This window comes from Phyllobates terribilis, unplaced genomic scaffold (assembly GCF_046119375.1).
Source record: "Phyllobates terribilis strain yellow unplaced genomic scaffold, ASM4611937v1 Scaffold_277__1_contigs__length_2500907, whole genome shotgun sequence".
In the NCBI taxonomy this organism is placed as follows: Eukaryota; Metazoa; Chordata; class Amphibia; order Anura; family Dendrobatidae; genus Phyllobates; species Phyllobates terribilis.
In genome coordinates, this window is record NW_027363037.1 from 1,103,883 (window position 1) to 1,117,960 (window position 14,078).

The 14,078-nt window shown below is 42.2% G+C and overlaps 7 non-coding genes across 7 annotated transcripts; all 7 read right to left on the minus strand.

Annotated features, from left to right (window-relative positions):
- Nucleotides 1-548: 548 nt before the first annotated feature.
- Nucleotides 549-739, minus strand: LOC141220093 (U2 spliceosomal RNA). Its single transcript, XR_012288465.1, has one exon. It is a non-coding gene; the product is annotated as a U2 spliceosomal RNA (small nuclear RNA).
- A 1,118-nt stretch (nt 740-1,857) lies between these two features.
- Nucleotides 1,858-2,048, minus strand: LOC141220095 (U2 spliceosomal RNA). The gene has a single exon (XR_012288467.1). It is a non-coding gene; the product is annotated as a U2 spliceosomal RNA (small nuclear RNA).
- Nucleotides 2,049-3,166: 1,118 nt separating this feature from the next.
- On the minus strand, nt 3,167-3,357 carry LOC141220096 (U2 spliceosomal RNA). Its single transcript, XR_012288468.1, has one exon. It is a non-coding gene; the product is annotated as a U2 spliceosomal RNA (small nuclear RNA).
- A 1,118-nt stretch (nt 3,358-4,475) lies between these two features.
- Nucleotides 4,476-4,666, minus strand: LOC141220097 (U2 spliceosomal RNA). The gene has a single exon (XR_012288469.1). It is a non-coding gene; the product is annotated as a U2 spliceosomal RNA (small nuclear RNA).
- Nucleotides 4,667-5,784: 1,118 nt separating this feature from the next.
- LOC141220098 (U2 spliceosomal RNA) lies at nt 5,785-5,975 on the minus strand. Its single transcript, XR_012288470.1, has one exon. It is a non-coding gene; the product is annotated as a U2 spliceosomal RNA (small nuclear RNA).
- Nucleotides 5,976-7,093: 1,118 nt separating this feature from the next.
- On the minus strand, nt 7,094-7,281 carry LOC141219656 (U2 spliceosomal RNA). The gene has a single exon (XR_012288102.1). It is a non-coding gene; the product is annotated as a U2 spliceosomal RNA (small nuclear RNA).
- A 6,389-nt stretch (nt 7,282-13,670) lies between these two features.
- On the minus strand, nt 13,671-13,861 carry LOC141220099 (U2 spliceosomal RNA). The gene has a single exon (XR_012288471.1). It is a non-coding gene; the product is annotated as a U2 spliceosomal RNA (small nuclear RNA).
- Nucleotides 13,862-14,078: the final 217 nt, after the last annotated feature.

Below are 14,078 nucleotides of genomic sequence, written 5' to 3' on the forward strand. Positions count from 1 at the left end.
TTTTATAGTCTGCAGGCATTAAATGAAAGAAGTCAGTGTTCCAGCAGAGGGAGACAACGTTTCAGAAAAGGCATTGTAGCAAACCAAAAAATAAATTTTAAGCGCAGCAGAGTAACCAGCGCACATACCTGTTAGCTCAGGTGAGTTTAAAAGGCTGCTGTTGATAACAAGGGCATTTGCTAAATAGATGGTGTGTGTGCAACAATATACTGAAAGGTCAATTATATTGTGCAGCTTATCTCACCACCTGTAGTTATTTAGGTGAAAGCTCCAAAATGCTTGCCTAATATGTCTGTTTATCCAAAAGGAAGTAAAAAGGGAGAGCTAGAAAGATAGCATTTCATTACATTACATGGCAATGCAATGCACAGTTGCTGAAGTTGAACCAAAATGAGCTTGTAATCTGGCTTCTGCAACTTTGAACATGAAAAATCCAATGAGGAGAAGAAAAGCAAAGCCAAAGAGTCCATCCCAAAATCCGACAAACAAGCAAAATGAACAAAAAACATTGAATTCAATTCTTTCTGATTTTAGAAACTGCATTAAAGAAGGGGTGCACCGGTCCTGGAGATACTGCAATACCAGGTCAATGCGTGGAGTGGACAGAGCAAGCTCTTTTTCCATCTCCCTGTTCTAAAAATCCATTTAATATATGGTCCCCAGATAGGGGACGTATCAGATATTAAACTGATAAGAACAGATACTACACTTGATCTTAGCCAAAAGGCCGAGAAGCGATAACCAGAATTGGTTTCAAACTACGGAGCCACCCAAGGATCCTGAAAAGTCCATTTGTGGAGATGAGCTCCTGGACTCCCGTTAAGAAGACATGTTGTCAACCTCTAGATCCCTTACATGCCTGCACTTTTCGGCTTGCTGCTGCTGCAATCCACGCGTTTTAGATCTGCATAACTCCACCTCTTTAAACACAGCACCTTCACCCCCTGCTGTTCCCACCCGCCTCAACACCGTTGGAAGGGAGGAGAACCAATTAAGGCGGGGGGTGGGGTGGAACCAGCAGCTGTCTACCCTTAGCAGGAGGGCTGCTGATTACATACCTCTCCTGCTGCTGCTGCTGCTGCTGGCTGTCCAGCAGCAGACTGAAGGTGGCTGCTGCTGTGCACAGGTATATAAAGGCTCAGAGCCTATTATGACACGCGCAGCCAGCGTTCCATTGCCACATTCCATCTACTGCAGGCAGGATACCTGGCTGGCTGAATGTCGCTGAGAAGCTCACAGAGACCGCCATAAGCAACAGTTTAACAGAATGCCACAGACTAATCAACCAAACTTTTTGGGTTGGGTTCTCTTTTATAGTCTGCAGGCATTAAATGAAAGAAGTCAGTGTTCCAGCAGAGGGAGACAACGTTTCAGAAAAGGCATTGTAGCAAACCAAAAAAGAAATTTTAAGCGCAGCAGAGTAACCAGCGCACATACCTGTTAGCTCAGGTGAGTTTAAAAGGCTGCTGTTGATAACAAGGGCATTTGCTAAATAGATGGTGTGTGTGCAACAATATACTGAAAGGTCAATTATATTGTGCAGCTTATCTCACCACCTGTAGTTATTTAGGTGAAAGCTCCAAAATGCTTGCCTAATATGTCTGTTTATCCAAAAGGAAGTAAAAAGGGAGAGCTAGAAAGATAGCATTTCATTACATTACATGGCAATGCAATGCACAGTTGCTGAAGTTGAACCAAAATGAGCTTGTAATCTGGCTTCTGCAACTTTGAACATGAAAAATCCAATGAGGAGAAGAAAAGCAAAGCCAAAGAGTCCATCCCAAAATCCGACAAACAAGCAAAATGAACAAAAAACATTGAATTCAATTCTTTCTGATTTTAGAAACTGCATTAAAGAAGGGGTGCACCGGTCCTGGAGATACTGCAATACCAGGTCAATGCGTGGAGTGGACAGAGCAAGCTCTTTTTCCATCTCCCTGTTCTAAAAATCCATTTAATATATGGTCCCCAGATAGGGGACGTATCAGATATTAAACTGATAAGAACAGATACTACACTTGATCTTAGCCAAAAGGCCGAGAAGCGATAACCAGAATTGGTTTCAAACTACGGAGCCACCCAAGGATCCTGAAAAGTCCATTTGTGGAGATGAGCTCCTGGACTCCCGTTAAGAAGACATGTTGTCAACCTCTAGATCCCTTACATGCCTGCACTTTTCGGCTTGCTGCTGCTGCAATCCACGCGTTTTAGATCTGCATAACTCCACCTCTTTAAACACAGCACCTTCACCCCCTGCTGTTCCCACCCGCCTCAACACCGTTGGAAGGGAGGAGAACCAATTAAGGCGGGGGGTGGGGTGGAACGAGCAGCTGTCTACCCTTAGCAGGAGGGCTGCTGATTACATACCTCTCCTGCTGCTGCTGCTGCTGCTGGCTGTCCAGCAGCAGACTGAAGGTGGCTGCTGCTGTGCACAGGTATATAAAGGCTCAGAGCCTATTATGACACGCGCAGCCAGCGTTCCATTGCCACATTCCATCTACTGCAGGCAGGATACCTGGCTGGCTGAATGTCGCTGAGAAGCTCACAGAGACCGCCATAAGCAACAGTTTAACAGAATGCCACAGACTAATCAACCAAACTTTTTGGATTGGGTTCTCTTTTATAGTCTGCAGGCATTAAATGAAAGAAGTCAGTGTTCCAGCAGAGGGAGACAACGTTTCAGAAAAGGCATTGTAGCAAACCAAAAAATAAATTTTAAGCGCAGCAGAGTAACCAGCGCACATACCTGTTAGCTCAGGTGAGTTTAAAAGGCTGCTGTTGATAACAAGGGCATTTGCTAAATAGATGGTGTGTGTGCAACAATATACTGAAAGGTCAATTATATTGTGCAGCTTATCTCACCACCTGTAGTTATTTAGGTGAAAGCTCCAAAATGCTTGCCTAATATGTCTGTTTATCCAAAAGGAAGTAAAAAGGGAGAGCTAGAAAGATAGCATTTCATTACATTACATGGCAATGCAATGCACAGTTGCTGAAGTTGAACCAAAATGAGCTTGTAATCTGGCTTCTGCAACTTTGAACATGAAAAATCCAATGAGGAGAAGAAAAGCAAAGCCAAAGAGTCCATCCCAAAATCCGACAAACAAGCAAAATGAACAAAAAACATTGAATTCAATTCTTTCTGATTTTAGAAACTGCATTAAAGAAGGGGTGCACCGGTCCTGGAGATACTGCAATACCAGGTCAATGCGTGGAGTGGACAGAGCAAGCTCTTTTTCCATCTCCCTGTTCTAAAAATCCATTTAATATATGGTCCCCAGATAGGGGACGTATCAGATATTAAACTGATAAGAACAGATACTACACTTGATCTTAGCCAAAAGGCCGAGAAGCGATAACCAGAATTGGTTTCAAACTACGGAGCCACCCAAGGATCCTGAAAAGTCCATTTGTGGAGATGAGCTCCTGGACTCCCATTAAGAAGACATGTTGTCAACCTCTAGATCCCTTACATGCCTGCACTTTTCGGCTTGCTGCTGCTGCAATCCACGCGTTTTAGATCTGCATAACTCCACCTCTTTAAACACAGCACCTTCACCCCCTGCTGTTCCCACCCGCCTCAACACCGTTGGAAGGGAGGAGAACCAATTAAGGCGGGGGGTGGGGTGGAACGAGCAGCTGTCTACCCTTAGCAGGAGGGCTGCTGATTACATACCTCTCCTGCTGCTGCTGCTGCTGCTGGCTGTCCAGCAGCAGACTGAAGGTGGCTGCTGCTGTGCACAGGTATATAAAGGCTCAGAGCCTATTATGACACGCGCAGCCAGCGTTCCATTGCCACATTCCATCTACTGCAGGCAGGATACCTGGCTGGCTGAATGTCGCTGAGAAGCTCACAGAGACCGCCATAAGCAACAGTTTAACAGAATGCCACAGACTAATCAACCAAACTTTTTGGATTGGGTTCTCTTTTATAGTCTGCAGGCATTAAATGAAAGAAGTCAGTGTTCCAGCAGAGGGAGACAACGTTTCAGAAAAGGCATTGTAGCAAACCAAAAAATAAATTTTAAGCGCAGCAGAGTAACCAGCGCACATACCTGTTAGCTCAGGTGAGTTTAAAAGGCTGCTGTTGATAACAAGGGCATTTGCTAAATAGATGGTGTGTGTGCAACAATATACTGAAAGGTCAATTATATTGTGCAGCTTATCTCACCACCTGTAGTTATTTAGGTGAAAGCTCCAAAATGCTTGCCTAATATGTCTGTTTATCCAAAAGGAAGTAAAAAGGGAGAGCTAGAAAGATAGCATTTCATTACATTACATGGCAATGCAATGCACAGTTGCTGAAGTTGAACCAAAATGAGCTTGTAATCTGGCTTCTGCAACTTTGAACATGAAAAATCCAATGAGGAGAAGAAAAGCAAAGCCAAAGAGTCCATCCCAAAATCCGACAAACAAGCAAAATGAACAAAAAACATTGAATTCAATTCTTTCTGATTTTAGAAACTGCATTAAAGAAGGGGTGCACCGGTCCTGGAGATACTGCAATACCAGGTCAATGCGTGGAGTGGACAGAGCAAGCTCTTTTTCCATCTCCCTGTTCTAAAAATCCATTTAATATATGGTCCCCAGATAGGGGACGTATCAGATATTAAACTGATAAGAACAGATACTACACTTGATCTTAGCCAAAAGGCCGAGAAGCGATAACCAGAATTGGTTTCAAACTACGGAGCCACCCAAGGATCCTGAAAAGTCCATTTGTGGAGATGAGCTCCTGGACTCCCGTTAAGAAGACATGTTGTCAACCTCTAGATCCCTTACATGCCTGCACTTTTCGGCTTGCTGCTGCTGCAATCCACGCGTTTTAGATCTGCATAACTCCACCTCTTTAAACACAGCACCTTCACCCCCTGCTGTTCCCACCCGCCTCAACACCGTTGGAAGGGAGGAGAACCAATTAAGGCGGGGGGTGGGGTGGAACCAGCAGCTGTCTACCCTTAGCAGGAGGGCTGCTGATTACATACCTCTCCTGCTGCTGCTGCTGCTGCTGGCTGTCCAGCAGCAGACTGAAGGTGGCTGCTGCTGTGCACAGGTATATAAAGGCTCAGAGCCTATTATGACACGCGCAGCCAGCGTTCCATTGCCACATTCCATCTACTGCAGGCAGGATACCTGGCTGGCTGAATGTCGCTGAGAAGCTCACAGAGACCGCCATAAGCAACAGTTTAACAGAATGCCACAGACTAATCAACCAAACTTTTTGGGTTGGGTTCTCTTTTATAGTCTGCAGGCATTAAATGAAAGAAGTCAGTGTTCCAGCAGAGGGAGACAACGTTTCAGAAAAGGCATTGTATCAAACCAAAAAAGAAATTTTAAGCGCAGCAGAGTAACCAGCGCACATACCTGTTAGCTCAGGTGAGTTTAAAAGGCTGCTGTTGATAACAAGGGCATTTGCTAAATAGATGGTGTGTGTGCAACAATATACTGAAAGGTCAATTATATTGTGCAGCTTATCTCACCACCTGTAGTTATTTAGGTGAAAGCTCCAAAATGCTTGCCTAATATGTCTGTTTATCCAAAAGGAAGTAAAGAGGGAGAGCTAGAAAGATAGCATTTCATTACATTACATGGCAATGCAATGCACAGTTGCTGAAGTTGAACCAAAATGAGCTTGTAATCTGGCTTCTGCAACTTTGAACATGAAAAATCCAATGAGGAGAAGAAAAGCAAAGCCAAAGAGTCCATCCCAAAATCCGACAAACAAGCAAAATGAACAAAAAACATTGAATTCAATTCTTTCTGATTTTAGAAACTGCATTAAAGAAGGGGTGCACCGGTCCTGGAGATACTGCAATACCAGGTCAATGCGTGGAGTGGACAGAGCAAGCTCTTTTTCCATCTCCCTGTTCTAAAAATCCATTTAATATATGGTCCCCAGATAGGGGACGTATCAGATATTAAACTGATAAGAACAGATACTACACTTGATCTTAGCCAAAAGGCCGAGAAGCGATAACCAGAATTGGTTTCAAACTACGGAGCCACCCAAGGATCCTGAAAAGTCCATTTGTGGAGATGAGCTCCTGGACTCCCGTTAAGAAGACATGTTGTCAACCTCTAGATCCCTTACATGCCTGCACTTTTCGGCTTGCTGCTGCTGCAATCCACGCGTTTTAGATCTGCATAACTCCACCTCTTTAAACACAGCACCTTCACCCCCTGCTGTTCCCACCCGCCTCAACACCGTTGGAAGGGAGGAGAACCAATTAAGGCGGGGGGTGGGGTGGAACCAGCAGCTGTCTACCCTTAGCAGGAGGGCTGCTGATTACATACCTCTCCTGCTGCTGCTGCTGCTGCTGGCTGTCCAGCAGCAGACTGAAGGTGGCTGCTGCTGTGCACAGGTATATAAAGGCTCAGAGCCTATTATGACACGCGCAGCCAGCGTTCCATTGCCACATTCCATCTACTGCAGGCAGGATACCTGGCTGGCTGAATGTCGCTGAGAAGCTCACAGAGACCGCCATAAGCAACAGTTTAACAGAATGCCACAGACTAATCAACCAAACTTTTTGGGTTGGGTTCTCTTTTATAGTCTGCAGGCATTAAATGAAAGAAGTCAGTGTTCCAGCAGAGGGAGACAACGTTTCAGAAAAGGCATTGTATCAAACCAAAAAAGAAATTTTAAGCGCAGCAGAGTAACCAGCGCACATACCTGTTAGCTCAGGTGAGTTTAAAAGGCTGCTGTTGATAACAAGGGCATTTGCTAAATAGATGGTGTGTGTGCAACAATATACTGAAAGGTCAATTATATTGTGCAGCTTATCTCACCACCTGTAGTTATTTAGGTGAAAGCTCCAAAATGCTTGCCTAATATGTCTGTTTATCCAAAAGGAAGTAAAGAGGGAGAGCTAGAAAGATAGCATTTCATTACATTACATGGCAATGCAATGCACAGTTGCTGAAGTTGAACCAAAATGAGCTTGTAATCTGGCTTCTGCAACTTTGAACATGAAAAATCCAATGAGGAGAAGAAAAGCAAAGCCAAAGAGTCCATCCCAAAATCCGACAAACAAGCAAAATGAACAAAAAACATTGAATTCAATTCTTTCTGATTTTAGAAACTGCATTAAAGAAGGGGTGCACCGGTCCTGGAGATACTGCAATACCAGGTCAATGCGTGGAGTGGACAGAGCAAGCTCTTTTTCCATCTCCCTGTTCTAAAAATCCATTTAATATATGGTCCCCAGATAGGGGACGTATCAGATATTAAACTGATAAGAACAGATTTTTTTTTAATTTGGCTATCCCCTGCAGAGGGATAAAACCGTTTATTAAAACTTTAACAAATTACAAGCATAATTAGACAAATACCAAACGTTAAAAGACAAATGAAATTTACAAAACAAAAAAATACAAAGATTTTAAATAATTAGGTTCCATTGGTCAACAAGCCATTTTTTGGAAATATGTACATTCTTCTTTTTGTCAATTAAATAATAAGTATACATTTCACATAAACATAAACTTAAAACATCATTCACTGATAAAACATCTTGTTTAAAAATAGCAATATTGCGCGCTTTCCAGAGAGATGACTTGGCGCAGTTCACTGTCTTCCAAGCCATTGTGTACTGGTCCATTGTGGGGCATTCCATAAGTCCGTATAGCACAGTTTTATATGTAAAGTCCTTGAGGTCTGCCACCCTTTCCAGTAGGGGGAGCAGTCTTCTCCAGAAATCCTTTGCAAAATTACATGTCCATAATAGATGTTCCACCGTTTCCTCTTCTTGGCATCCGGCTCTTGGGCAGATGGCAGACCTCACAAATCCTCTTCTGTATTGGAATGCCCGGCAAGGAAGACAGCGGTGCATGCAACTCCAAGCCAGATCTCTCTGTTCATTAAAAAGATAAAAAACGTTAATCATTTTCCAGATAGACATAGATTTGTCATCATCATATCTGTCAACATTACATATTTCCTCACTTTTACGTATTTCTTTAATTAGTTTATTACTATTTCTTAATTCCTCTATTTTCTTAGTCCCTAAATTAAAATCGGACACTATTTTCCTTAAAATCTCATAATGCGTCGACAAATTAAAAGCATGGGGCACAGATATATTAACTTCATACCATCCAAACTTTCTCATAAAAATTCCTGTATTAAAACGCATAAAAAAGGACCAATAGTGATTCTTAAAAAGGGCATTAAAACAGTAAACGAACAGATGGATTAAAAGAAACCTATTAAAATCTGGAAAATCTTTACCACCTTTTACTTTTGATTTCATCACGATTTCTCTTTTCAGCTTTTCCATTTTTGAGTTCCAAAAGAAGGTAAAACAGGTTTTGGTTATCTTTTTTAAAACATTAACAGGCGGGGGGAAAACCATGCTAAGATACAATAAAAGAGGTAAAATCACCATCTTTAAAACCAATACTTTACCCTCCATTGTAAGTCTCCTCATGTTCCACATACATATTTTCGTATTTACTTTCTGTGTAACTGTTTCCCAACTATTATAACCATCATTATTTTCAGTGAATGATATACCTAAAATGGAAATGGATTCGGAGACATTAATTGGTACATCACGTAAAATCATCCCCCCAACACTTAAAATGTTACACTTATTAAAATTGATTTTAAAACCAGAAGCTAGACAAAAGGATTGCACTTGATGGAGAGTGGCCGTAAGTGATGGTGCATCTGTACACAAGACCGCCACGTCATCCATGTAGCCTACAACCTTGGCCTCCAAACCACCGCTTCCAGGCAGAGGGACACCGCATATCTGTTTATTTTGGCGTATTGCACATAACATTGGTTCCAGTGCACAGATAAACAGTAGGGGGGACAGAGGGCATCCCTGTTTCACCCCTGACCGTAAAAATACCTCTTGTGTCTTAAAACCATTCACTAAAATCTTACTTGTACAATCCTTGTAAAATGCTTTAAGCGATAGTAAAAACCCTTCTGGTATGCCCATTTTCTCTAAAACTTTAAAAAGATAAAAGTGTGAGACACGGTCAAATGCTTTTTCAAAATCAATAGATAAAATCGCCATTTTCCCCTTTCTGTCTTTCACATCCTCAATACAGTCTTTCACTAAATTCAGATTGTCCCATATACTGCGCCCCGGCACCCCACACACTTGATTAGAATGAATAACTTTGCTGATGACTTCTTTTAGACGATTTGCACAAATTTTAGCCATTATTTTATAGTCACAATTTAAAAGTGTTATTGGTCTCCAGTTTTCTAATTTTGATTTATCACCTTTTTTGTATAGGAGGGAGACTTCACCTTTCTTCCAGGAATTTAATAAAACCTTATTATTAAAAACCTCAGTAAACAAATAAAACAAATCATCTTTTAAAATATCATAAAAACATACATAAAATTCTATTGGGATGCCATCAGGACCAGGGACCTTTCCATTTTTAAAACTTTTAATAGTTTTTAATACTTCTTGTTCCGTTAAAACTTGGGATAAAATCTCTTGGGATGCGGGATCTAAAACAGCCGTTAGTCCTTTCAGCGAATCATCCATTAATTTATTATCTATATTTTTTCCATGAAAAAGATTAGAAAAAAAACCCTCTACTTTACCCAGCATATTTTTTATATTATTCTCACCATCTATATGGTCAATTATCACTTTTTCTTTTTTATTTTTCCTAAAAAAATATCTGGAACACTTTTCATTTTCTTCTATATGTTGTACTCTAGAACGAAAAATTATCTCTTTTCCTTTTTGTTCTAGCCATTTTGAAATCTCTTCTTTTAAGTTTGAAATATCAAGTTGTACATCTATCCCATTGTCTCTGAGCTTAAATAATGTTTGTAGGCGGGTATTTAAAATTCTATATTCTTCATATTTTTCTTTGGCTCTACATATACTCTTTTTAATAAAAAAGTCTTTTATTTTTACTTTCATTCTATCCCACCATACACTCATAGTCTCATTTGTTTTTTTCCCTTTTCTACATTTCCTATAAAACTCAATAAAATCTGATAAAATCTGCGGGTCAGTTAAAAGGGATACGTTCATTTTCCAGCTTTTCTTACCACATTTTTTGTTGTCATTTACTTTTATGGTAAAGGATAAAAGTTTATGGTCTGAAAATATATTAGTTAAAACTTCACATTTGGCAGGTATTGTTTTATCTGAACCAAAAATAAAATCAATCCTAGAGCTACAATTAGCATTGCTCCAAGTGAAACCGGCGTCCTCTGGGCTGTCACTATGACACTCTTTATATATGTCTATCAATTTAGCATCTTTGACTATATCATGTAGCATACCTGAGGTTTTATCGTAGTTCCTGCTTACAGAGCTGGAGCGCCGGTTTTCACCTTTTAAAACACAATTAAAATCCCCTGCTAAGATAAAAGGTTCAGAGTTATTAATAAATAAAGGTAAAAGATCAAGCATTTCGGCTCTTTCATTTTTCTCTGGGGATCCATAAAAATTTAAAAACTGCCATCTAATACCATCAATAAAAGCTTTCACTAATAAAATACGACCTGGTAAAATTTCCTGAATAAAATCAATTAAAACGTTCCCTTTAAAAAGTATGGCTACACCCGCTGATCCTGCAGCATTCGATCCGGACCAGACAGATGGCCCACACTTCCACTCATCTTTATATTTTTGATATGACATTTCATGTGGGATATTACATTCTTGCAGAAAAAATACAGATGCAGTAAAACACGTAAAAAAATTAAAAAGAGCAGTTCTTCTCGTGTTAGATTTTATGCCTCTCACGTTGAGGGAAATACCTTTGAGTTCAGCCATCATTAGAAAATGTAGAAATTTTACTTAGGTAACTAAGAGCAACGGATTTACCTGTCCGATGAACCTGATCAGACCACTGGGCTTGCGCCTCCCTCCTCATCTGATAGTATCGTCACGAGAGTCTCCGTGGAGGAGGAAAGATTACCACATTTATATAAACCCGACGCTACACTGGCATAGCTCGGAGGGCTGGCTGGCAGAACCCGCTGGGTCTCCATTGGCTGGCCATGCAGTTCCTCATCAGGTGGGTCCCCGAGGGGTTCCGCCGCCCCTGTTTGACCTGTAGAAGGTCGTCCTATAGGAGGAGGTTGCGCACAAGGCAGAGCCTCTGACTCTTCAGAGGCAGCAAGATCCCGGTCCCCACCTGTAGCAGCGGAGACCGAAACCCCTGAGGGTCCAGCGTCCACGTCCCCTTCTGAAGAAGTGTCCATCTGTTCACCTCCTGCTGCCTCCTCCGAACCACCCTTTTTCTTTTTCTTAGGACCCACCTTTATCCACTCAGCGCCCTCAGCCCTAGGAGACCCAGACTGGGCAAGGGCTTCTGTGTCGGCCTTTTGCCGGTCCCTTTTGACCTTACCAGTAGTGCCCTTCTGCTCCTTCTCAGCCCTCCTTTTGGACTCTCGCAGGTCCTGCAGCCAGGTTTTGGGATTTGGTATTTTACCTGTCATAGACTCTGGAGACATTTCACTATTTGGTACGCCCTTATTGTCTCCAGAGGCTCCAGGTTGTTGTTCCTCCTCCTGAGGGGTGGTCTGATCTTTTGGTCCTTGGTCGGACGTCTTGGACTTTCCCTTTTGCTCATCTTCCCGAAATCTGTGAGGGCAAGAAAAATAAAAGTGACCTGGAGTCTGGCAAAAACTACATTTCTTTTCCTTAGGGCATTCTTTTGTCTCATGTTCTTCACTAGCACAATTTCTACATGATACATTACAGTTTTCTTTTGAATGACCATAGCGCCCACAATTTCTGCAATATACTGGCATCCCAGAAAAGAAGAAATCCCCATTTGTTTGTCCAATTTTAAAACGGGCAGGGGGAAGCCGTATACCACCTGGTGTATTTGGATCTCTTATACACTTCACAAGAAATTTCCACTTAGATGTCCATATGTTATATTCATTAAGTATCTTCCCAATACATTTAACACTTTTAAAATAAATTGCTAAAAATGACATAATTTCTGGAGCAGAAACAAAAGGCGAAAATACTTTTACGACAACAAGTCTTACCTCATCCAGGACGTGCTCAACAATTTGTATCCCTTTCAGAACAGGACTATTTTCAACTTTTTTTAACTTTTCTAGAACATCTCTGAAAATACCTTCTCCGGTGAATGTGATGTCATAGTCACCTCTTCTAGGATAATCCTGGATGGACAGAATTTCATTCCTCTGCACGCCAAGAAGGTTCCTGAGCACGTCCTGGACTACATACCCTAATTTCCTCATATCCGAGCCACCCGCCGTGAAGTGAACTCGGATAGAGTTTTTTAGCCTCGCATAAAGAGGCACGAGGTTAGGGTCAACCTCCATGGAAACCGCAACAAGGTTGCAAATTGCAGCCGCTTGCAATCTGCGCTCCCAGTGTTCTTGCAGCGAAAGACACCTGGAAGCTGGGGGATCGCAACACGTTACCCTGGGACTAAGCCCTCTCCCTAATAGCAGCAAGCAGGTTAAGTCCACCAAAGTGGACGATCCTGCCAGGCCAAGGAGAGGGGTACCCGAGTACCCTTCAACTACAATCTCCTGCAATAAAGCACTTGATCGTAGCCAAAAGGCCGAGAAGCGATAACCAGAATTGGTTTCAAACTACGGAGCCACCCAAGGATCCTGAAAAGTCCATTTGTGGAGATGAGCTCCTGGACTCCCGTTAAGAAGACATGTTGTCAACCTCTAGATCCCTTACATGCCTGCACTTTTCGGCTTGCTGCTGCTGCAATCCACGCGTTTTAGATCTGCATAACTCCACCTCTTTAAACACAGCACCTTCACCCCCTGCTGTTCCCACCCGCCTCAACACCGTTGGAAGGGAGGAGAACCAATTAAGGCGGGGGGTGGGGTGGAACGAGCAGCTGTCTACCCTTAGCAGGAGGGCTGCTGATTACATACCTCTCCTGCTGCTGCTGCTGCTGGCTGTCCAGCAGCAGACTGAAGGTGGCTGCTGCTGTGCACAGGTATATAAAGGCTCAGAGCCTATTATGACACGCGCAGCCAGCGTTCCATTGCCACATTCCATCTACTGCAGGCAGGATACCTGGCTGGCTGAATGTCGCTGAGAAGCTCACAGAGACCGCCATAAGCAACAGTTTAACAGAATGCCACAGACTAATCAACCAAACTTTTTGGGTTGGGTTCTCTTTTATAGTCTGCAGGCATTAAATGAAAGAAGTCAGTGTTCCAGCAGAGGGAGACAACGTTTCAGAAAAGGCATTGTAGCAAACCAAAAAAGAAATTTTAAGCGCAGCAGAGTAACCAGCGCACATACCTGTTAGCTCAGGTGAGTTTAAAAGGCTGCTGTTGATAACAAGGGCATTTGCTAAATAGATGGTGTGTGTGCAACAATATACTGAAAGGTCAATTATATTGTGCAGCTTATCTCACCACCTGTAGTTATTTAGGTGAAAGCTCCAAAATGCTTGCCTAATATGTCTGTTTATCCAAAAGGAAGTAAAAAGGGAGAGCTAGAAAGATAGCATTTCATTACATTACATGGCAATGCAATGCACAGTTGCTGAAGTTGAACCAAAATGAGCTTGTAATCTGGCTTCTGCAACTTTGAACATGAAAAATCCAATGAGGAGAAGAAAAGCAAAGCCAAAGAGTCCATCCCAAAATCCGACAAACAAGCAAAATGAACAAAAAACATTGAATTCAATTCTTTCTGATTTTAGAAACTGCATTAAAGAAGGGGTGCACCGGTCCTGGAGATACTGCAATACCAGGTCAATGCGTGGAGTGGACAGAGCAAGCTCTTTTTCCATCTCCCTGTTCTAAAAATCCATTTAATATATGGTCCCCAGATAGGGGACGTATCAGATATTAAACTGATAAGAACAGATACTACACTTGATCTTAGCCAAAAGGCCGAGAAGCGATAACCAGAATTGGTTTCAAACTACGGAGCCACCCAAGGATCCTGAAAAGTCCATTTGTGGAGATGAGCTCCTGGACTCCCGTTAAGAAGACATGTTGTCAACCTCTAGATCCCTTACATGCCTGCACTTTTCGGCTTGCTGCTGCTGCAATCCACGCGTTTTAGATCTGCATAACTCCACCTCTTTAAACACAGCACCTTCACCCCCTGCTGTTCCCA